At 38.8% G+C, this 23,408-nt stretch overlaps 1 non-coding gene across 1 annotated transcript; it reads right to left on the reverse strand.

The window, feature by feature from the left end:
* Positions 1–6,534: 6,534 nt before the first annotated feature.
* On the reverse strand, positions 6,535–6,596 carry LOC112615768. The gene has a single exon (XR_003117462.1). It is a non-coding gene; the product is annotated as a U7 small nuclear RNA (small nuclear RNA).
* Between the last annotated feature and the right edge of the window lie 16,812 nt (positions 6,597–23,408).

Here is a 23,408-nt window from a genome sequence, read left to right on the forward strand (position 1 = left end):
AATATCTTTCCAGTTTTTGGGATCCTCTTCAATTTCTTTCATTAGTGTTTTATAGTTTTCATTACAGAGAGATCTTTTACTTATTTGGTTAAGTTGATTGCTAGGTGTTTAATTTTATTTGTGGTTATTGTAAATGGGATTACTTTTTAAATTTTTTTTTTCAGATTGTTCACTGCTGGCATATAGAAATGCTACTGATTTTTTTTTTTTTTTTTTTTTTTGAGATGGAGTCTCGCGCTGTGTCACCCAGGCTGGAGTGCAGTGGCGCGATCTCGGCTCACTGCAAGCTCCGCCTCCCAGGTTCAGGCCATTCTCCTGCCTCAGCCTCCGAGTAGCTGGGACTACAGGCGCCCGCCACCACGCCCGGCTAGTTTTTTGTATTTTTAGTAGAGACGGGGTTTCACCATGTTAGCCAGGATGGTCTCGATCTCCTGACCTCGTGATCCGCCCGCCTCGGCCTCCCAAAGTGCTGGGATTACAGGCTTGAGCCACCGCGCCCGGCGAAATGCTACTGATTTTTGTATGTTGATTTTGTATGATTTTATTTCCTGTGAAATACTAACTCTGGCCATTATTATGTTAAAAATGATGCATTTTCCCCTCTTCCTGTTCTGGGTTCCATTACAAGTATTCTTCACATGCACTAACAATGAATGGTACCATTATAAAATGTCTTATTTCTAGTCCTTAAATTTCTTCTCTGGCCCTAGAAGAAGTTAAAGGAGTGGATAGGAAAAAGCATGTACTCTAATACACATGTGTAGAGAGAAAGGAAATCCTATAGTAGCTTGGTGGGCTGGGTGGGATAGGATTGGGTACCTTGATGTGAAACTGAGAAAGCTAGTCCACTTCTTTCCTGATACTTTATTCACATAATTAAACTTACTACAGGTCCTTACAACCTCTCTAAAAGTCCAAATTCCTTACTGACATTTCTCAGTTTGGACCTGTAATATTTCAGCCCACATCAACTTTTCTCTGTTCTGCTCTATAATTCTAAACCTGAGAGTCTACATACTACTTTTCCCAGAATTCCTTGACAACTGACTGTTGTCGTTGGTGGTGTTGTTATTTTCTGACCGCAGAGGACACTGGCAGGATGTAGAAAATAAAAAGATGGAGAATCCATTCTTCCTCCTCCCTATCTGCTTCTAGACCTCCTCTGCAAGTGACTGTATCCTTCTGCAACCCACATTATCTCCGTAGTAGCAGCATCAGCCATGAGTTCTAGCATAGCCAAACAGCCCTTCTCTGCACATCTGGACTCTGGTAACAGCATGTTCATCCTTTTGTCTCCCAGACCTAAGAATTGTAGTTGCTTCATGAGTTACTAAACTGTTGTTTACTAACCACTCCACCCCCATTTTATTCTAAATCTTTCTCTCTCTCTCTCGTTCCATTACCCAAGTAACCAATTCCTTGTATTAAATTCCTTCTGTTTAAAATATCTAGAGATATTTCTGTTTTGTTTTGTTTTGTTTTTTGACTTGGATCCTGATTGACTCCAACCTACCTTTCTAGTCTTATCTCCTTCTTACCACTAAAATCAAACACTACCTCTTACACTGACCCACATATCATATGCTCCAGTCATACTGTACTCGTTCCCCTTTCACCTAAGTCATGTGCCACTTAAAAAAAAAATCAGAAACAACTTGGATCAAACAAAACTAAGCTTTTAGATTTACCACAGGAAGAAAGAATATTGCCATGATAGAGTCTTTGTATTATTAATCCACCTTCAGTTAATAATTTTGAAAGTTTTGTTATCAGATTAAGAATTTGTGGGGCTGGGGTGGGGAAGACTGAGGATATAGCTACTTTTAGTTGTAGAGAAATAAAGAAAATTACATTTGCACCTGTGAATACTTATGGAAAATCATACTTGCACCACCCCACATCAAATTAATTTCCTTTTTCTCTCTTTTCATTGCTCTCCCTTAACCTTGAATTTTAACATAGACTTTGGCATAATAAACTTATTGTTCTTCAGTTTAATTACTCAAGAAAAAACCCCAAGTTCTATGACATGGCAGTTGGTAATTTTGCTCTGATGTGAATTTGATCATGAATACTTTGCAGATGGTGCAAAACCAAAATGGCTTATTGATGAGTGAGGCTCGCAGAACAGTGGCTTTCACATTTCTCTATAGGAGGGGCTTAGAGTATACAATCTGGCTTGTAGGGATTGCTTGGCCAACATTCCGTTAACTTTGATCAAGAAAAATAGCAACATTTTCCTAAGACACATATATTCATTCTTTATATTAGAATCAGAGAATGTCAGTTGTCCATATCAAATAATTCTTTTTATTATTATTGTTATTAATTGAGTGCCTTGGAAGGGGACTTTCAGAAAGGGAAGCATTTGCTGTCTACTGCTATTACTGCTAGCCAACCGCGAGACCAGAACCCAAGCTCAATGTGGCTCTGTCATTCTCTTCTCATTGCCAAGTATATAGTAGCTTTAAGGATGTAACAAAAATATTCTGTGTGAGAAGAAAGCCAACTGATAGTGCTGATGATGGCAATAAAGAGAACCAAAGTCTGAGAAAGTGAAAGTATTCACATATTGAGGATTAGCAACTGTTTCAGATATGTCGCCTGTGAATGTCAAGAAACTACTCTAAAATGTAGATTGCAGAAAATTTGGAAACAGGAGGGGCACACCCATAATCCCATAATTCCAAAACAGCAAGATGAACATTTTGGAATATATATTTCCAGCTGGTTGGTTTTCTATGTGTTTTGAATATTGAGGTGATAGTATCCTACCTTTTTTATCAAATGTATCAATAAAAACACTGTCAACAGATAAATTTTAACAGACATATTCTGTTCCATTGTGTTGAAGTAATACAATTTACTTAATAATTGTCCTAATCAACTACTAATTTTCTAATTTTATTATCATCATAAATAACACTGTAGTGACCACTTTATAAATAAATTTAACTGAAATTTCACAATCTTAGGGATATGTGTGTATGTGTGCACATACATGTACATAGATATACATACATATGTGTCTGTGTATATATATACATACGCATATGCATATAAGTGGAACTATTAAATCAAAAGACTGTGAATATTTTAAAATATATTAATTCATATTACAAAATGCTTTCCAGAGAGGTTAGTCTAATTTTTATCTCCAGTAGCTGTATAAGAGAGGATTTATCTCACTATAATCTTGCTAACATTGGGTATTATCACTTTTAATAATTAGATCTTAGTGATGATATGACAGAAAAATCGAATTCATTTTTATCTAAATCTGCTTTGTAATGTTTTAATAACTATCTGTTGAATAAACTGTTCTTTCACCACTGATTTATCTCTTTTATTCTTAAATGGTTGTATAGAATTGGGTCTTTATGGACTCTTCCTGTTCTAGCCATCTAATTTTCATACCGATACCACAAACACTGATTTATTATAATTTCATAATGTGTTTTACTCTCTGATGGCACGTCATTGGTCTTTTTAGCATCGTTCTAAGCTAATTTCAACTTTTTAGAACACTTTTGGTTTTACTTCTGCTATAGCACACTGTGTTTTACCTTAAATTATGACTGCATAACTTATCTCCCAGAAGAAACAGAAAACTCATTGAAGGTGGAGATTTTAAAATCTTTTTTACTGTCTCCCTTTCCAAATCACAGTTATTTACTCACGAAAATACAGCAAAGCCTTTCAACTGCAGGCAAATGGTTTGTTAGAATCAACTTCAAAACAGTCTGTACTCTCCTGCTTTCTGAATTTCCTGGAATCTTGAAGAAGCTCCTTTGTAACCTCTATTTCACTTCCCTCAATTGCCATCCAGTCACATCCAACAATTCCTTAAGCAAGAACATAAAGAATTGACAATTGCTTCTGAGGGTAATTTGTTCGACACACTGACCTATATATATCCTACCCACTAATAAGCACTATTGAAAGACAGACTAATAGATCATTATTATTAGACAGGATAAATGGAGATACAGCTAAATAGTAATGAATTTTATTTGGTAATTGCCCACATAAGAGAAAAAATTATCATTTAAAATAACTGTAGTTACTAATTAGTTATTAACTCTACCTGTCATCTGTGACTTATTGTCTTTAAAAATAGTGCAGAAGTTCACTGGGGACATTCACAAACCAAATAAGTGGTCCTTTATTTGTTTAAGAAATTACTTTGATCAAAGAAGTAGTTTCTAAATCAGAGTATTCTTTAGAAACACGTAATGATTTAAAATGTAAATTCCTTGCTACCATAGAGAAAGTTTGACTTCATAAGGCCAGGGTTGGAACCAGGAATCTGTTTTTTTTTTTCCTTTTTAAATTCCCTAGATGATTCTAATATAGCTGTTTGGGAACTACTAGGTTAGAACATGTTATTAATGAGGCTGAGATCATTGCAATACATTTATTCTATTTTATGTATTATTCTTATTTTGGGAAAGGATCTGGCTCTGTTGTCCAGACTGGAATGCAGTGGTATGATCATGGCTCACTGCAACCTCAAACTCTTGGGTTCAAGCGATCCTCTCACCTCAGCCTCTTGAGTGGCTGGGACTGCAGGTGTGCACCATCATGCCCAGCTAATTTTTGTATTTTTTGTAGAGACGGGGTTTTGCCATGTTGCCCAGGCTGGTTTGCTCTATTTTTCCAAGACATAAATATTCTACAGGATGCTATTCAAAATCATTAGGTGTTATAGGGGGCCCAGAGGAGTTGATTCCCAGGTAACTTGACATTCTCATAGAAATGACGAGAAAAATAGACAAGGGGCATCCATGTTGGAGTCATTTATCTTTCAAATCTTCATACAATGTACTTTTAACTCTTGGATCAGAACAGCATGCCTGAAACTGGTCTTCATGTAAGCAGAGGAGGGAATTCCGGATTGAATTGAAGGATACCAGATAGGTACCACCCCTTCCCATCCACTCCCACTCCACCAGCCTTTTTGGCAAATAATCTCCCTTATTGCCAGTATAACAGACATCTTATATTTAAAACTTGATTCCTTCCAGTTACTCCCTAATTATTCTATTCACTCTATATCATAACTGAACATCCATAATTACTAGACAGCATGCTAATCTCTGGCAAGAGGGCTATAAGCAACTCAATCCCGATCCTTGGGGAGTTGAAATCCAGAGTGGGATGCAGCCCTATTCATCTGTAACACAACAATGATACGTGCAGTGAAAGAAGAGGGCCCTGAACCCAGATGAGAAGGTGAAATGAAGTGAGAACCCACAGGCACACCATATTAATTGTGCTCCACTTTCTTGTGCTTCATTGTATTGCACTTCACAGATACTGCATTTCTTTACAAATTAAAGGTTTGTGGCAACGCTGCACTGAGCAGGTCTATTGGCACCATTTTTCCAACAATGTGCTCGATTCATGTCTCTGCCATATTTTGGCAATTCTTATAATATTTCAAACTTGTTCATTATTATTATATCTGTTACAATGATCTGTGATCAATGATCTCTGGTGTTTCCGTTGTAATTGTTTTGGGCAGCATAGACCCCACCTGTATAACATGGTGAACTTAACTGGTCAATGCTGGGTGGGTTCTGACTGATCCACTGACTGACTTCCTCCTTTTCTTCCTTTCCTCAGGCCTCCCTATTACCTAAGACACAACAGTGTTGAAATTAGGCCAGTTAATAACCTACAATGGCCTCTAAGCATTCAAGTGAAAGAGCCACATAGCCCTCATTTTATTTTTTATTATTTATTTATTGAGTCTCGCTCTGTCACCCAAGCTGGAGTGCAGCAGCACAACCTTGGCTCACTGCAACCTCCACCTCCCCAGTTCAAGTGATTCTCCTGCCTCAGCCTCCTGAGTAACTGGCACCCGCCACCATGCCCAGCTAATTTTTGTATTTTTAGTAGAGATGATTTCACCATGTTGGCCAGGCTGATCTCAAACTCCTGACCTCAAGTGATCCACCTGCTTCAGCCTCCTACAGTGCTGGGATTACAGGCATGAACTACTGTGCCCAGCCTCATCTCTCATCTTAAATCAAAAGCTATAAATGATTAAGCTCTTTGAGAAAGACATGTCAAAAGCTGAGATAGGCTGAAAGCTAGGCCTCTTGCACCTAGCAGCCGACTTGTGAATGCAAAGAAAAAGATCTTGAAGGAAATTAAAAGTGCTACTTCAGTGAACACATGAACGATAAGAAAGAGAAACAGCATAATTGCTGATATAGACAAAGTTTGAGTGGTCTGGGTAGAAGATCAAACCAGCCACAACATTCCCTTAAGCCAAAGCCTAATCTAGAGCAAGGGCCTAACTCTCTTCATGACGGCTGAGAGAGGTGTGGAAGCTGCAGAAGAAGTTTGAAGCTAGCAGTTCATGAGGTTAGAGGAAATAAGCCATTTCCAAGACAGAAAAGGTGAAGTAGCAAGTGCTATTGTAAAAACTGCAACAAGTTATCCTGAAGATCTAGCTAAGGTCATTGATGAAGATGGCTACACTAAAGAGATTTTCCTCTTCCCCACGGCCCCCTCCCCAGCCATGGGGGTTTTTGGATGAAAACCAGAAAACCTGCTAGACAAATTCTAAAAGAGCTATAACACTAACAACAGATTTTCAATGTAGGCAAAAAAGTCTTCTATTGAAAGAAGATGCCATCTAGGATTTTCATAGCCAAAGAGGAAAAGTCCATGCCTGGCTTCACAGCTTCAAAGGACAGGCTGACTCTCTTGTTAGAGGCTAAAGCAGCTGGTGACTTTAAATTGAAGTCAGTGCCCATTTGCCATTCTGAAAGTCCTAGAGCCCTTCAGAATTATGCTAATTCTACTCTGCCTGTGCTCTAGAAATGGAACATCAAAGCCTAGATGATAGCACATCTATTTATGGCATGGTTTAATGAATATTTTAGGCCCACTGTTTAGACCTACAGTTAAAAAGAAAAAAGATTTATTTCAAAATATTACTGACCATTGGCAATGCACCTGGTCAGCCAAGAGTTCTGATGGAGATATACAAGAAGATTAATGCTGTTTTTGTTTTTTTTTTTTTTGAGACAGAGTCACTCTGTTGCCCAGGCAGGAGTGTAGTGGTACAATCTCGGCTCACTACAACCTCCACCTTCCAAGTTCAAGCAATCCTCTTGCCTCAGCCTTCCAAGTAGTTGGGATTACAGGTGCATGCTACCACACCTGGCTAATTTTTGTGTTTTTAGTAGAGACAGCATTTTGCTGTGTTGGCCAGGCTGGTCTCAAACTCCTGACATCAGGTGATCCATCTGCCTCAGCTTTCCAAAGTGCTGGGATTACAGGCATGAGCCACCGTGCCTGGCCTAATGTTGTTTTTATGTCCACTAACACAACATCCATTCTGCAGCCCATAGACCACGAAGTATGTTTTACTTGTAAGTCTTATTATTTAAGAAATTCACTTCATAAGGTTGTAGCTGTCATAGTGATTCCTCTGATGGACTTGGACAAAGTAAATTAAAACCAAAGCATTCGCCATTCTTTTTTTTTTTTTTTTCCAAAGCAAAGCAGCAAAAGTGTATCACACACAGTATTACACTCTCAAAGGGAAGAGTGAACTGTGAACTGACCTCTGCGAAATGGGATCAACCCAGTCTTATGTAGCCTGGATCTTTTTATATGTTTCTTTTTTTCTCTTCTCTTCCTGAGCTGCCTAATTTCTAGCCAGTGTCTGCCTTTTGACTGATAGGTGGGTTGCTTCATTACTTTTGCCCTTGTGCACTTATGCTTTGCCTCTATCCTGTAATTCTAAGTATATGTATGATATGTAGTCCATATGCATGACCCTTAAATAGCTAATTACCATATGGAGTCATTTTAAGAATACTTTTTCTCTCTAATGTACATGCGCATCTCTGAGGAGCTACCCCTGACAGGTTTGGAAGGGATCTAGCCAGCCATGGGGGCTCCTTACTCACTTCCTTTTTTAAAAAAAATCTTCAACTTTTATTTTAAGTTTGGGGTAATGAGCAGGATGTGCAGATTTGTTACACAGGTAAACATTTGCCACAGTGGTTTGCTGCACAGATCATTCCATCACCTAGGTATTAAGCCCAGCATTCATTAGCTATTCTTCCTGATGCTCTCCCTCCCCAACCCCGACAGGCCCCAGTGTGTGTTATACCCCCATGCGTTCTCATCATTCAGCTCCCATTTATTTTTTTTTTTTTATTTTTTTATTTTTTGAGACGGAGTCTCGCTCTGTCACCCAGGCTGGAGTGCAGTGGCCGGATCTCAGCTCACTGCAAGCTCCGCCTCCCGGCTTTACGCCATTCTCCTGCCTCAGCCTCCCGAGTAGCTGGGACTACAGGCGCCCGCCACTCGCCCGGCTAGTTTTTTGTATTTTTTAGTAGAGACGGGGTTTCACCATGTTCGCCAGGATGGTCTCGATCTCCTGACCTCGTGATCCGCCCGTCTCGGCCTCCCAAAGTGCTGGGATTACAGGCGTGAGCCACTGCGGCCGGCCCAGTGTTTGGTTTTCTGTTCCTATGTTAGTTTGCTAAGGATAATGGCCTCCAGCTCCATCCATGCCCCTGTGAAGAGCATGGCCTTGTTCCTTTTTATGACTGCACAGTATTTCATGGAGATTCACCATTCTTGATGCCATTAAGAACATTTAGGATTCATGGGAGGAGTTCAAAATGTGAACATTAGCAGGAGTTTGGAAGAAGCTGACTCCAACCCTCACGGATGACTTTGAGAGGCTCAAGACTTCAGTGGAGGAAGTAATTATAGATGTGGTGAACATAGCAAAACAAATAGAATTATAAGTGGAGCTTGAAGATGGGGCTAAACTGTTGCAATCTCACGATAAAACTTGCTCACACCTGTAATCCCAGCACTTTGGGTGGCTGAGGCGGGCGGATCACGAGGTCAGGAGTTCAAGATCCAGCCTGGCCAACATGGTGAAACCCCGTCTCTACTAAAAATGCAAAAAAAAAAAAAAAAATTAGCTGGGTGTGGTGGCAGGCACCTGTAATCCCAGCTACTCCGGAGGCTGAGGCAGGAGAATCGCTTGAACCCGGGAGGCAAGGTTGCTGTGAGCTAAGATCGCACCACTGCACTCCAGCCTAGGTGACAGAGTGAGACTCTATCTAAAAAAAAAACAAAAAACAAAAACATAAAGAGATGAGGAATTGCTCCCTATGGATGAGCAAAGCAAGTGGTTTCTTGAGATGGAATCTACTCCTGGTGAAGATGCTGTAAACATTGAAACATTGGTACAATGACAACAAGGGTTTTAGAATATTACATAAACTTAGGTGATAAAGCAGCATTAGGGTTTAAGAGAACTGACTCCAGTTTTGAAAGAAGTTGCACTGGGGGTAGAATGCTATCAAACAACACCACATGCTACAGATAAATATTTCATGAAAGGGAGAGTCATTTGATCTGGCAAACTGAATTGCTGTATTATTTTTATTAAAAATTTTTATTAACAACATATTAATTGTCACAGTTATCCCATCCTTTAGCCACCATCACCCTGATCATTCAGCAGCCATCAACATCAAGGCAAGACCCTCCACCAAAAAAGATTACAACTGACTGAAGGTTCAGATGGTCATTAGCATTTTTTAGCAATAAAGTATTTTAAAATTAAGGGATATATATTGTTTTTTAGACATGGTGCTATTTCACAGTTAATATACTACAGTATTATGTAAACATAACTTTTATATACACTGGGAAACCAAAAATTCTTGTGACTCACTTTATTACAATACTCACTTTCCTGCAGTGTTCTGAAACTGAACTGGAAGTATCTCCAAGGTATGCCTCCAGCAGCCCTGCTGTTAAAATTTTCAAAATTCTGGTCACCTTGTCTGGCAGCCAGTAAGGTTGTCACTGCACACAAAAACAATACAGTTTGTTTGATGCTGTTGTCATTGTTACTGCAGTTCAAGGGTCCAGGGGTAAGTGGGCCAAAATCTCAGCTTTTGTCTCTTTTTGGTTCCCATTTTCCAAGGCTGTCTGGCTACAACCTCCAGACCAAAGCCCTGTAACCAGGCAAATGGCCAGAAGCTGCTGGGATAGGCCAATTATGTTTTTATGAGGGCACTGTGCTGCATGAATTTAAGAGCTGGACTTGAAGAAGGGAGTAGGAGCGAGAGGGGCTGGAGTAGGAAGAAGTCTTTGAGATGATGAGGGCGGGGTCAAATTGCAGCAGGTAACCAGGGTGGTGGTGTGATAGGAAGAGTGAGATCATCAAGTCTTCTCTGACACCACTGAATGTTACAAAGGAAGGGATGGATGTGTGTCTGGTGACAGCCTGCCCTGAACTGTTCTGGAACCTTCTCTGTTAGCCATATTCTAGGTTTCTGACCTCCAAAAGATTTGTAAAACTGGACTGTAATCGATTCCATTGTCTTCTCCAGAAATGTAACCAATATATCACTTTGCTGTAATATGATATTAATGTTACTATCCCAGACCATACGACATTTTTCTTGGGCATCTTTATCTGCATAAACACTCTGAGCTGCCTTTTTATCTGACCCAGATGGTCTATAATAATTTCCTATTAGTCTTAGGTTCCTTTTATCTTTTATTTCCATCCAAACATATTTTGTCCCACTGCCAACTTATTTATTATGTGACATTCTTTCTCCCTTCAGACACAATATCCGCCTTGACCCATGTTGGCATAATTCCCCCTAGCCTGTTGTGTCTATCTCTTGCATAAACTTTCCATATCCAAATTATTCCAAGTCTGTTTCTGGTTTTAGCCCCTCCTTAGTAATCCTTGTTACATAATGTGTCTATTATATCTCTTGGTTTTGTTTTCTTTTAGTTCACTTCTTACCATGCATATGAAAGTCATTTGTAAGGGGAGCTGTTTAGCATTTACTTTTATTTTTTCTTTGGTTTCTTTTAGGGTTCTGCCTCCATCCCTGGAGTTCTTTTAATCTCCGACCCTCCTCTCTCTCCCAAGCCCCCTTCACTTCCCCGTAACATGCTAGTTTATACCTTCTTCTCAGATGTATGCAATTTTTACCATTGTGGCTTTGTGTATTGCTGTGTAGTTTTACACAAAAAGCTGGCTGTCCTTCAGTAACTTTCCAGCTCCCACCATTCGTTTGTTTAGCAAGAGCTCCACTCAAAACCAGTTTTATTCCAATCATTATCATGAGCCTAGAACCTGAAGGAAGTCTGATAGAGACTTTTAAAAGTGCAACAAACTCATTTTATGTTTTCATGAGACTTCAACAGTCTACAAAAAGTCCAGATCCATTGGTTGAAATTAGTATTATTTTAATCAACTGCCTATTTGGTCTATAAGGGGGGTCAAATAGTTTGAACTATATTTCTTCTCATTAAATTCTTAACTCTATTTCCCCACTCCCTCACTTAATGGCCCTTTTGTTCTTGTTTGTGCATGCAGGTCTATGTGAGAGTTTACATCACCTATCTACTTCCTTCACATTTCTGGAAAAGCTATCAAATAGGACCTCACAGATATACCTGTACTTCCTATGTCCTTCAATACAGACAACAGTGGGGAGGTGGTCATAGCGGAAGGTGGTTAGATAAAGCAGTTGGCATGACTGAAAGTCTAGAGGCAACTCTTAACTATTTTCCAGAAATGTAAATTTCCTTAGGGAGCAGCTGTGACCTCAGTCGTCTTTGTTAATCAGCCTCCCTGGGGCTCAGTTGAAAATAGAGACAATATTAATAATATCTACTCAATGGGACTTTTATAAGGATATGTTTAAAATACTCTCTAGGAAGAAACATTCCATTAATGGTAGTCTAAATAACAACAAGACGTGACTGTGAAAGTCACCCGCATATCATTCAGTAAATTTTTGTGCCAGGGAACTAGTGAGTAATTCAACAACCTTAAGAAGAAAGTAAATTTTTCCTATGGGAGGAATTTAGTGCCTAGGAGAATCCAAATGAACATAATTAGCAGAAATCATTGTTTAAAGTACCTGAAGGCAAAGTTACCCATGCTGAGATCCCATCCTCACAGCAGTATGGTTCTAAGTTCAGAGGGGACAGAACCAGGAGAAGAGATTCTGGTTTAAACATTCCACTGTTTAGACTCATTTTTGTTTAGGTCAACAAAATTTCCAAAACTATTCTTGTTATTAAAATCATTGAGTCCGTTGTATTTTCACTGCATTCAGAACGTGAAATTTAAAGGGAAAGAAATCTTCAAGTTTATGTTTTTTGAATTAGGAACACAGATTTGGGAGTCATGCTGTCCCCATGAAAATAACAGCAGAAATAGTTGCTGGTTGCCTGATTTTAGGCAAGTTACTTAACCTCCCTGAGCCTCCATTTTCTCAGATGTAAAATAGGGAAAATAATAGCACCTATCTAATAAGGCAGCTTGAGGGTTCTCCTGATGCTTGGCACATAGGAAGCACTCAGTAAAAGCTTTTTGTTATCATTACTTTATTTTTTAATTTTTATTATTTTTCTAAATTTTTAATTTTGAATTTTTTGGGTACATAATAGATGTATATATTTGTGGGACACATGAGATATTTTGATACAGGCAAGCAATGCATAATAATCACATTGTGGAAAATGGAATATCCAGCCCCTTAAGCGTTTATCCTTTGTGTTACCAACAATCCAATTACATGATTTTAGTTGTTTTAAAATGTACAATTGAATTATTATGAATATAATCACCCTGTTGTGCTACCAAATACTAGGTCTTATTCTTCTTTCTAACTATTTTTTATACCCATTAACCACCCCTACCTCCCCCCAACCCCCATTACCATTATTTTAGAAAGTTGAAGTCCACAGAGAATGTCATTTGCCCAAAGTCTCACAAATGCACTCTGCAAATAACAAAGTCAATGTTCATCCACTTAATGTCAACTAGCATAGCTTTTGCCACCACTCTGCTATGTCCTCAATATGTGCTCTTTGTATTCACCTTCCTCTCTGACCATTTTGTCTTTTATCATTATGTAAATTATTCATGGAAGAGAGAATAGTTATTATTTCAAGCAGATCCTTTGGCCATAGGTAAAAGCCGCTGACTTGGGTAAACAAGTTTGCCATTTTTACAGGAGACTGTCATGTGTTCTCTTAGCTGCTAGTCACCATTGCTCTCTCACCTTTCAGTTGGTAAGCTCACTGAGGCAGGATCCATGTCTTATTTATATGTACAGACTCCTGAGCCTTGCCAACTTCTAACCATTACCTATGTTTTCAAAATATGCTAGAAACTCAAAAGTAGTATAGCAATCACATATATTACAAACTGCCTAGCATTTTTATTATACATATTAACTCTTTTATTTCTCACTACCACACATTTACAACCGAGGACACCAACGCTCAAAAGAGGTTAAATAACTTGTCCATGGTTGCACTACTAATAACTGCCTAGCAGGAACACAAGCCAAGAGTCACTGACACCAAATCTTCATTAGCATAAGAAAAGGTGGGGGCGGGGAATTCACACACTCACTACCTATTCAGTTTAATCTGATTAAAAATTCACTTCTACTAGAATACATACGCACACGCGCACACATTTTATGACAGAAGTACAAACTTCACATGGCTCAATTTATCTCAAGCATAGGCAAGCCCATTTGCTAACACAGAATTAACTATTTCTTTACAACATCATTTATTCATTTCTTTTTCTCAGACAGTAGGTTCTGGCTGACGTTGAAGCACAAGAAAGCAGCTCAACTTCAGCCTAGGATAGTGTGTGTTTAATTCAATCCATAGCACTATTTAATTATAGAAGAATCAAAGCTATCTTTTATGTGACATTTTTTCTCTCTTCAAACATTCTGTCTGTTTTGATCCATCTTGGATTCATGTTGGGGTTAGGTTTAGAAACTGTCAAAAACACTTTTAACTAGCTTGTTATAAACCACTACTCCGAGAGAATCAGCTGAGTAAATTAATGTTTCAACACAAGAAAATATTCTGAGATATTTTTAGTGTTTGAAAACAAGACCTGGAAAGCTATGACAAAAGAGAGAGGTAAACAAAGCATAATGAATTCATTGCAAATTTATTTACATCTGAAATAATTAATAATATGTACATTTTGTGAACCATCATTACCTTTTTCACCAGCCACACTTTATGACTTTGTGCAATTATATAAAAGATTTCTCAAAATCTTGAAGTCTATTCAAACATTGAGGTTAAGGGATTATGTATCAGATGAGTAACGAGAGCTCTAGAAAAATAACTTGACAACAAAAAATCCTTATCATTATACATTAAATATCAAGAAAATCAATGGAAAATCTCTGTTACTTGTGATTAAAAACCATACACGGTTAATTTTCCTGTTACTGTAGAGCTTTGCCTCAACCTGACCAGTCACCATGTGAATTATTTTGTTTCCCAACCTGGATATTAAACATTCCAGAGTCTTCAGCTTTCTTATCAGCACAGAAAAGGCAATTTATAGCACAGTACCTTTATAAACAAAGACATTTTATGTAAGTAATTCACTACAGAATTCTCTCTCAAAGCTGATTTGATCCTTAAAGAGAATTCTTCATTGTAGATTATTGATTCTACAAGTACAAAAAAAATATCAGGCTATTATCACTCTTGAAGAGAGAACTTCTATGTCTAATTTCATATTTTCCTTCCCAAACAGGGGTTTATATTATTCTATTTTCACTATTTTGACATGACTTTAGGACATTAATGGGTTGGACAAGGCCACCAGGATTTTATTTGTCAGGGATTGTGCTATTTTTGCAGAATTGTTCAAAAGGACACTGGAATGGGTTACAACTCTAACAGAGTGAAGGAGACCCTCGTATAGAAGAATTAATGGGATCCGAGAACAAAAAAGAGCTTAGGTCCCACAGAAGGGCTATAATCAATCCCTACCAAAATCTGGTATTCCCAGATTCCTGAGCCTTTAGGCCTCAACAAAGTGGATGGAATGCAAAACATAGTCCTCATACTATAGCTCAGAGAAATGAAAGAAACTGGCACCAGAGAAGATGGGAAGAGTAACAAAGCACAAATGGAAAGAAAGAGAGAAAGAGCATGGTAAGTATATAAATATATGACATCACAAAAGAAAAGAAAGAAGAAAGAAAAAGAAAGAACAAAAGACTACATCATGCAAATGAGAAAAACATATATGGAGCATTCTTAAGAAAATATAGCACAAACAATGTGAATAAACGTCCCATAGTGCTTTATGTCAGCAAAGGATTTAATAAGACTGTGAGTTTAATAAAAGAAGAGTTCAGTGACAATATGATACACAATAAAAAATGAAGAAAATGCAAAGCTAAGTAGACAGATTAAGAAACCAAATCATACCATTAGAAACCAAACAAGAGAAAGAGTAAAAAGAAAATTAATATAATATTAAAACACTTTGGCTGGGTGCGGTGGCTCACACCTGTAATCCCAGCACTTTGGAAGGCCAAGGCGGGTGGATCACGAGGTCAAGAGATCGAGACCATCCTGGCCAACATGGTGAAACCCCGTCTCTATTTAAAAAAAAAAATACAAAAAAAAAAATATATATATATATATATATATAGCCGGGCATGGTGGCAGGCGCCTGTAGTTCCAGCTACTCGGGAAGCTGAGGCAGGAGAATGGCGTGAACCCAGGAGGTGGAGCTTGCAGTGAGCCAAGATCACGCCACTGCACTCCAGCCTGGGTGACAGAACAAGACTCCTTCTCAAAAAAAAAAAAATTAAAACACTTTAAATCATCAACATGAATGTAAAAGAACAAGGCAAAGAGATTAAAGTAACTAGAAGAAAATGATAGATGTGAAAGATAATGAAGATCTGACATGATAATAATTGAGATAATAATAGAACCTATCAAATAAGACATTAAAAATGGTCAGGGATGTAATGCAATACATGTTCCCTGAAATAAAGAAAAAAATTAAATTTAATTCTTTTGAATCCCTAAAAAAACTGATACAGACCAAGTTATATAAAAACATTTCCAGGTGAAATCATAAAAATTCTAGAATTCCCTGTGAATTTGGACATACCCCAAGTCTCCACCCTGCCCAAGTGTGGAAGGTCTACAAATGAGAAAAAAAAAAAATCATCCTACTTTATTGCTAGCAGCATTGAATGCTAGAAGACAATGGGATGATGTCTCTAACATTCTGTGGGAAAGAAAAAATATTATATCCAGCCAAATGATGATTCAAGGATAAGGGCAACATAGAAGTACTTCCATGTTCTAAAGCTCAAAAGTACTTAAGGGATACAGCACATTACTCGAAAATCCACCAAAATGCAGGAGCCACAATAAAGGAGGCACCTATGATCATTGTAATCATTTAAATAAAGAATTATGTTTAAACAACCAGAAGGATTATGACTACAAAACAAAAAATAAATTCGTAAACTATGACTAGGTTAAAATAAATCTACAGATGGGAAGGAAGGGTAAGAAGAATTATAAGAGAGCTCATTTCCGCATCTTTCTTAGCAAGTAGTCAATCCATCTTGGCTAAAACTGTAACATGTAGGTAAGAAAATAAATGACTCTCCCCTCTTAAAGGTTATTACTTTCTGGCTACCTAACCGTTTGTCCATCTATCATTCCATCCATCCATCTTCTTACATGTATGCATATAAATATATCTTAAATAATGACATTCATCAAATGTTAGCATTACTTATTTTTGGATGATGAAATTTGGGGTGATTTATAGCCCTCCTCTTTTGCTCCTCTTTATTGCTTGAATTATAAAAAGTGATCATTATCACTGTACTAGACTAAAATTGGCCAGAAATTCTTTGAAGATCTTCTCATCAAGAAGTGGAGTCTATCTCTCACCCCTTGTATCTTGGCTGGGCTTGTGGCCTGACACTGACCAATAGAACTCAACAGAAGCAATATATTGAGACTTCCGTGCTCACCCTCTTGAAACGCTGAAACAACCATGCTGTGAAGAAGTCCCAGATGAAAGACAACATGAAGATACAGTCCCAGCCACCCCCGCCATTCCAGCCATCCTAGATGAGGCCCTGGACATTTGAGTGAGACCAACTGACCCTTGCTGAGTTATCTATATCTGCATGAGAGAGCCCAAGCAGAACAAGTAGAATATTCTAGCCAATCACAGACTTATGAGACAGAATAAATTATTTTTGTTTTAAGTTACTGAGCTTTGGAGTTGTTTCTTCCATAGCAATAGGTAACTGATATACTCTCTTTTATAAAAAAGAATAAATTCAGCACTCTTAAAAATCTTTTTTAAAAAATGCTGAAGTCTGCATAGTATTCCATGGTATATATGTGCCACATTTTCTTAATCCAGTCTATCACTGATGGGCATTCGGGTTGATTCTATGTATTTGCTATTGTGAGTAGTGCTGCAATGAACATATGCATGCATGTATCTTTGTAATAGAATGATTTATATTCCTTTAAAATAAAAATAAAAATTTTAAAAATGACCATTGAACATCAACTGTATACCAGACTATTTAGTAAATCTTGAGAAGAAAAAAATAAAATAAAATAAAAGTGGAGAAAATGTTTCAAAAAAAGAGATACTGAAGTCTCCCTTCTATATAGTAGGGGGAGTTCTCTGTAGCCTGTATTTTTTCAAGGGGTTCATGACTTCCCTGTCAATAGGTGCCACAGCCTTCTTTTCCACTATTAACTACTGACATTCTCTATTACAGGCTTTCTTATTCTCTATTACAGGCTTTATTGTTCTCTCTCACCAGCCCACATCACCCCACACTGGATCTAACTCAGTTGCCCTCACATTACCACTAACACAAAGCTTGTATATATTGTATATATCTCAGATATTTACTAAACATAAAAGAGGAGGTAGCCCAAAGATTTTAAATTATGTATCTATTACTGTATAATAAATGACTGCAAATCTTTGCAACTTCAAAAAATTAAAGATATCAACTGAGCACAGTGGTTCATGCCTGGAATCCCAGCACTTTGGGAGGCCGAGACGGGCAGATCACCTGAGGTCGGAAGTTCGAGATCAGCCTAACCAACATGGAGAAACCATGTCTCTACTAAAAATACAAAATTAGCTGGGCGTGGTGGCGCATGCCTATAATCCCAGCTACTTGGGAGGCTGAGGCAGGAAAATGGCTTGAACCCAGGAGGCGGAGGTTGCAGTCAGCTGAGATTACGCCACTGCACTCCAGCCTGGGCAACAAGAGTGATACTCCTTCTCCAAAAATAAATAAATAAGTAGAATAAATAAAAAGGTATTTATTATTTCATGTAGTTTATGTGGGTCAAGCCTTTGAGAGCAATTTAAATCAGTGGTTCTGTCTTGGGTCTCTCATAAGGTTGTAGTCAAGATGTTGGCCAGGACTAAGACATCTCGAGACTTTGCTGGGACTGGAGAGTCTGTCTGTAGATGGCTCACTCACAGGGTTATTGGTAGGTGCTCTTCTTAAGGCTGCTTGAGAAGTTTCATGATGTAGCAACTTGCTTCCCCCAGAGCAAATGATCCAGGAGGCCAAGAAAGAGGCTGCAATGTCTTTTATGGTCTATCCTTAGAGGTTCATTATTTCTGGAATATTTTATTGATTACAAAGTCAGACCTATTCAGTGCAAGAGGGGACTGCACAAGGGCATAAATATCAGGAACTGGGGATCACCGGAGACTATCTGTCACAGGCCGCTTAGGAAGAAAGTGATTCACACCATTAGGAATCAATGTCTAGAGTCTTCATTTCATTAGTACACCAAACTACAAAAAATGTCAATAAAATTCACAAAACAGAGTCATCATATAGAGTTCTATAAGTTGTTGGTCATATGAGAGACCCCAGTACATAAATATGAGCCTTGTACTTTAATGCAGGGCTATGTTTATCCAAAAAAACGGGTGTCTTTTTCTGGACTCCACAAAATTTCACTTGAAAGTTTGAACATACCTTTAGTACTAAAGAAAACAACAGAATTTAAACATTCATAATAAAACAAAATTATGCCAGTTATGTCTCCAAAATAACGTGAGACTTTTGAGAAATCACTGGAAAACTATTAATATGAAGTTCATTTCTAGTATTTGCTGCAAATCAGCAACTTACTGAACTTGTTTTGCAAAATTTGACCTCTTCCAAACTTAACAGCTCATCACAGGGTCTAAATTACCCACCCCCTTTTAGTTCAGAGTTTGTATTACTCTGGAATTTTCCAGTGCTTTGAGGAGATTTCTTTTTCTTAGACTCCCTGGCGTAACTCTATATTTCTATGATATCCTATTCTAGTAATCAATCGAAGATAAACTCACAGAAAAAATTCCTACAGTGTTTTACAATCAGATATCCAAGTGGAAAACACTTGAAATGTGAATTCAGGGATACCAATAGCTTTCTATACTGTTGCATCAATATTCCTGGTATTGGTCTTACCAAACATAAGGTATTTGCAATATGTAATGGTCTAAGCCAACCAAATCAGAGTCCACTGTTTTTGATTCATGTGAAAGATCTATTGCTGGCCAGGTGTGGTGACTCATGTCTGCAATCCTAGCGCTTTGGGAGGCCGAAGTGGGTGGATCGCTTGAGTCCAGGAGTTTGAGACAAGTCTGGGTGATATGGAGAAATTCCATGTCGGGCCGGGCGCGGTGGCTCAAGCCTGTAATCCCAGCACTTTGGGAGGCCGAGACGGGCGGATCACGAGGTCAGGAGATCGAGACCATCCTGGCTAACACGGTGAAACCCCGTCTCTACTAAAAAATACAAAAAACTAGCCGGGCGAAGTGGCGGGCGCCTGTGGTCCCAGCTACTCGGGAGGCTGAGGCAGGAGAATGGCGTGAACCCGGGAGGCGGAGCTTGCAGTGAGCTGAGATCCGGCCACCGCACTCCAGCCTGGGCGACAGAGCCAGACTCCGTCTCAAAAAAAAAAAAAAAAAAAAGAAATTCCATGTCGAAGGACAGAAGGAAGGAAGAAAGGAAGGAAGGAATGAAGGAAGGAAGGAATGAAGGAAGGAAGGTAGGAAGGAGTGAAGGAGTGAGGAAGGGAGGGAGGGGGAAAGGGGAGGGAGGGAGGGAGGGAAAGAAGGAAGGAAGGAAGGAGGGAGAAAATAAAAGAAAAAGGAAGGAAGGAGGAAGAAAGAAAGAAAGAGGGGAAAGAAAAAGAAAGAAAGAGAAAGAAAGAAGGAAGGAAGGAAGGAAAGAAAGAAAGAAAGGAAAGAAAGAAAGAAAAAGAAAGGAAGGAAGGAAGGAAGGAAGGAAGGAAGGAAGGAAGGAGGGAAGGAAGGAAGGAAGGAAGGAAGGAAGGGAGGGAGGGAGGGAGGGAGGAAGGAAGAGAGAGAAGCAAGCCAGGGGCGATGGTGCATGCCTGTAGTCCCAGCTACTTGGGAGGCTGAGGCAGGAGGATTGCTTGAGCCTGGAAGGTAGAGCCTGCAGTGAACCGAGATTGTACCACTGCACTCCAGCCTGGGTGACCCCTGACTCAGAAATAAATAAATAAAAGAGCTATTGCTGAGTCATTTAACTAACTGGCTTTATGAAAGAACTGTGTGGAGTTGGAGACACTCCCATGAAGTCACTCTCAGAGTGTCAAGTGGTAGTTGTCTTTTGAGTCTGCTTGATTCTAAAATAAACTTAAACTTCTATTTCTCATGATCAGTGCCCCCTCTCTTTATGGTACTAGAGCTGTTCTTATCTGCAAGAATGCTAAATATGAATGTCACAGGCCACAAATTGCCTTTATTTTCCATAACTAAATGTAATTTGTGATTGTAAGTTAAATTATTGATTCCTCAGTCAAATTCCCTTTCTAACTGTTGGGGAAGCCTTCTATTTATCTGGCTGTTTGGATGTAGTAAGACATCTGGCCCAGAGTCATCCTCTGTCTCCTGCTGGTATCTGATGAACTGCGCCTCTTCCCATCATTTTTGGTCTTTGACCTCTATACAGGTCCACTAGCCTCTGTTAAGATTACTGTGTCCCACCACAGCCTCCAGCTCACAAGTCCTCCTTACCCAATCATGAGGCTTCTTTGAGTCTATAGGCCTCTCTAAGCCAGAGTCACACCCCTTTCATAAGTACAGGGCTGTCTTCCTGCTTCGTTGTGTGCTTAAGATGTTAACGTAAGTGTCCTCAGACCCATCTGGAGAGTTGCTTCACTTGGACATTTCCTGCTCTAAGGTTCACTATGCTTCATATAGACTTGTCTCAAAGGCCTGATTCTTCCCAATCACATGCTGGGTGAAGCTCTCTTTCACTCTATTCCCCCCGACACATTTGTTTCATCTTAAAGACAGCATCGGCCTCCCAAAGTGCTGAGATCACAGGCGTGAGCCACTGTGCCTGGCCAACTGTTATCCTTCTTTAAAGATCATTATAGGTTCTTTTCAACTCTTTATTTGCCATATTAAATTTATGTACTAACTTTTACAGTATTTGTCTTTGGATTTTCAAAGCCAGGTTTGAGCATGTGGAAAATATTTTCTCTTTCAAGGATTCCAGGTCTTACAAATCAAAAGCTCTTTGATTTTTAAGACTATTGTTTCTGTTTAGATTTTAAATGTACTAGTTTGCTAGGGCTGCTGTAACAAAATACCACAAATCAGGTGGCCTAAGCAACAGAGATTTATTTTCTCAGAATTCTAAAAGCCAGAAGTCCAAGATAAAGGTACTGATGGAGCTGGTTGCTCCTGGGACCTGACTCTTTGGCTTGCAAATGGCCACTTTCTCACTCTGTCCTCACATGGTCTCCCCTCAGTCTGGGTGTTGTCTATCCCTAATCTCTTCTTACAAAGAAATCAGTCGTATTAGATAGGAATGCATCCAATGACCTCATTTTACCTTAATTACCTCTTCAAAGGTCCTAATTCCAAATACAGTCGGATTCAGAGGTACGGGGGCAATACAACTTCAATATATGAATTTGGGGGTTACAATGCAGCCTGTAGCATTAAATAATCTATTTAGATATTTGGTTGACTTAGGAGTGTTCTTTTAGCTCTTTTGTGTCTTCTTTCCCTGTGGCAAATGAATACAGGTTATGGTGACTGACTCAGTGGATGGAGGGAGGGTCTCAACAATCTACACTTTATTCATAGATTACAAGGCCCTTCACACTCTGGCTTCACTTACTCCTCCAACCTCTTCTCTCAGCTCTCACTACATTTCTTTCTCTCTTCCATACGAGATGTCCTTCAGATTCTCAAAATCCCCACTGCGTCTCTCATTTCTGGACCTTCGAAGATGTTGTTCCTTCATCTTAAATTCTCTTCCTCTTTCTACTTCCCTTTACCTTGCTAACTCCTATACATCATTCATGTCTCACGTTCAGCTTTTCCTGGTACCTAAAACTAGGTTACGCTTCCCTATTTGTTAACCTTCCCATAGCACATAACTGTATTTACCATTGTATAGATCTCGGTCATTATACATTTCACTACTTACATAGTATCTGTGTTTTCGGCTAAACTGTAAGCTCCATGGTGGCAAGGAAGTGTCTATATTGGTCACTGCTACATCCAGTATCTGTTGCAATGTCATGTTATGTTCAGTGTCTGCCACAAAGTAGATGCACGATAAGCATTTGGTTTTTTGTTATTGTTGTTTTTGTTTTCCATCTTTATTAAGGCATAATTGACAAATAAAGATTATATATATAAGGTTTGAACATTGATGTTTTCATACACATCTACATCATGAAATGATTACCACAATCAGGTTAATTAACATATGATCGTCTCACATAGATACCTTTTTTCACGTATGGTAAGAACACTTGAGATCTACTCTCAACAAATTTCAAATATACATTATTATTAACTATAATCACCATGCTATACATTAGTCTTCAGAACTTATTCATCTTATAACTGAAAGTTTGTACCCTTTGACTAACATCTCCCCTTTTTCTCCACCCCATGAAAACTGCCATTCTACTCTCTTACTATATATTCAACATTTTTTAAGATTCCATATTAGATAAGTACATGCTGAATGAATGAAAACTAACTCTGTGACATTGTTGGCTTAGTGCACAAACAATTCTTCATACACAAGAATAATATGTGGAATTACTCCCATTTTTTAAAGACCTTGCTCTATTTGTCAGTCAGGATAATTAGTTGGAAGCAACAAACATTTACTCATGCTAATTTAAGCAGAAAAGCTTGCAATATCTTCAGGAAGACAAGAGATCCAGGTTTGAAGGCTACAGAGCCAGGTACAATGCCCAAAATCACAAGGCAAAACTGTTTCCACCTTTAGGCACCCAATGCCACAGGTGGCACTGACAGTATCACTAGACATCGGGCACTAGAGGTGCCTCTAAAACCACTGTCCCTGCTGCCTCTAGAAAGCAACCCCTATTGCATAATTGCCTCCACCACCAAGGCAGCCACTATCATCACTACCACCTCTAAAGCTTCCACTGCCCACATTAATTTCCCTGCACCCTGTCCTCACTGCCCCACAACTACCTCC

Source organism: Theropithecus gelada, chromosome 1 (genome assembly GCF_003255815.1).
Source record: "Theropithecus gelada isolate Dixy chromosome 1, Tgel_1.0, whole genome shotgun sequence".
Classification (NCBI taxonomy): domain Eukaryota; kingdom Metazoa; phylum Chordata; class Mammalia; order Primates; family Cercopithecidae; genus Theropithecus; species Theropithecus gelada.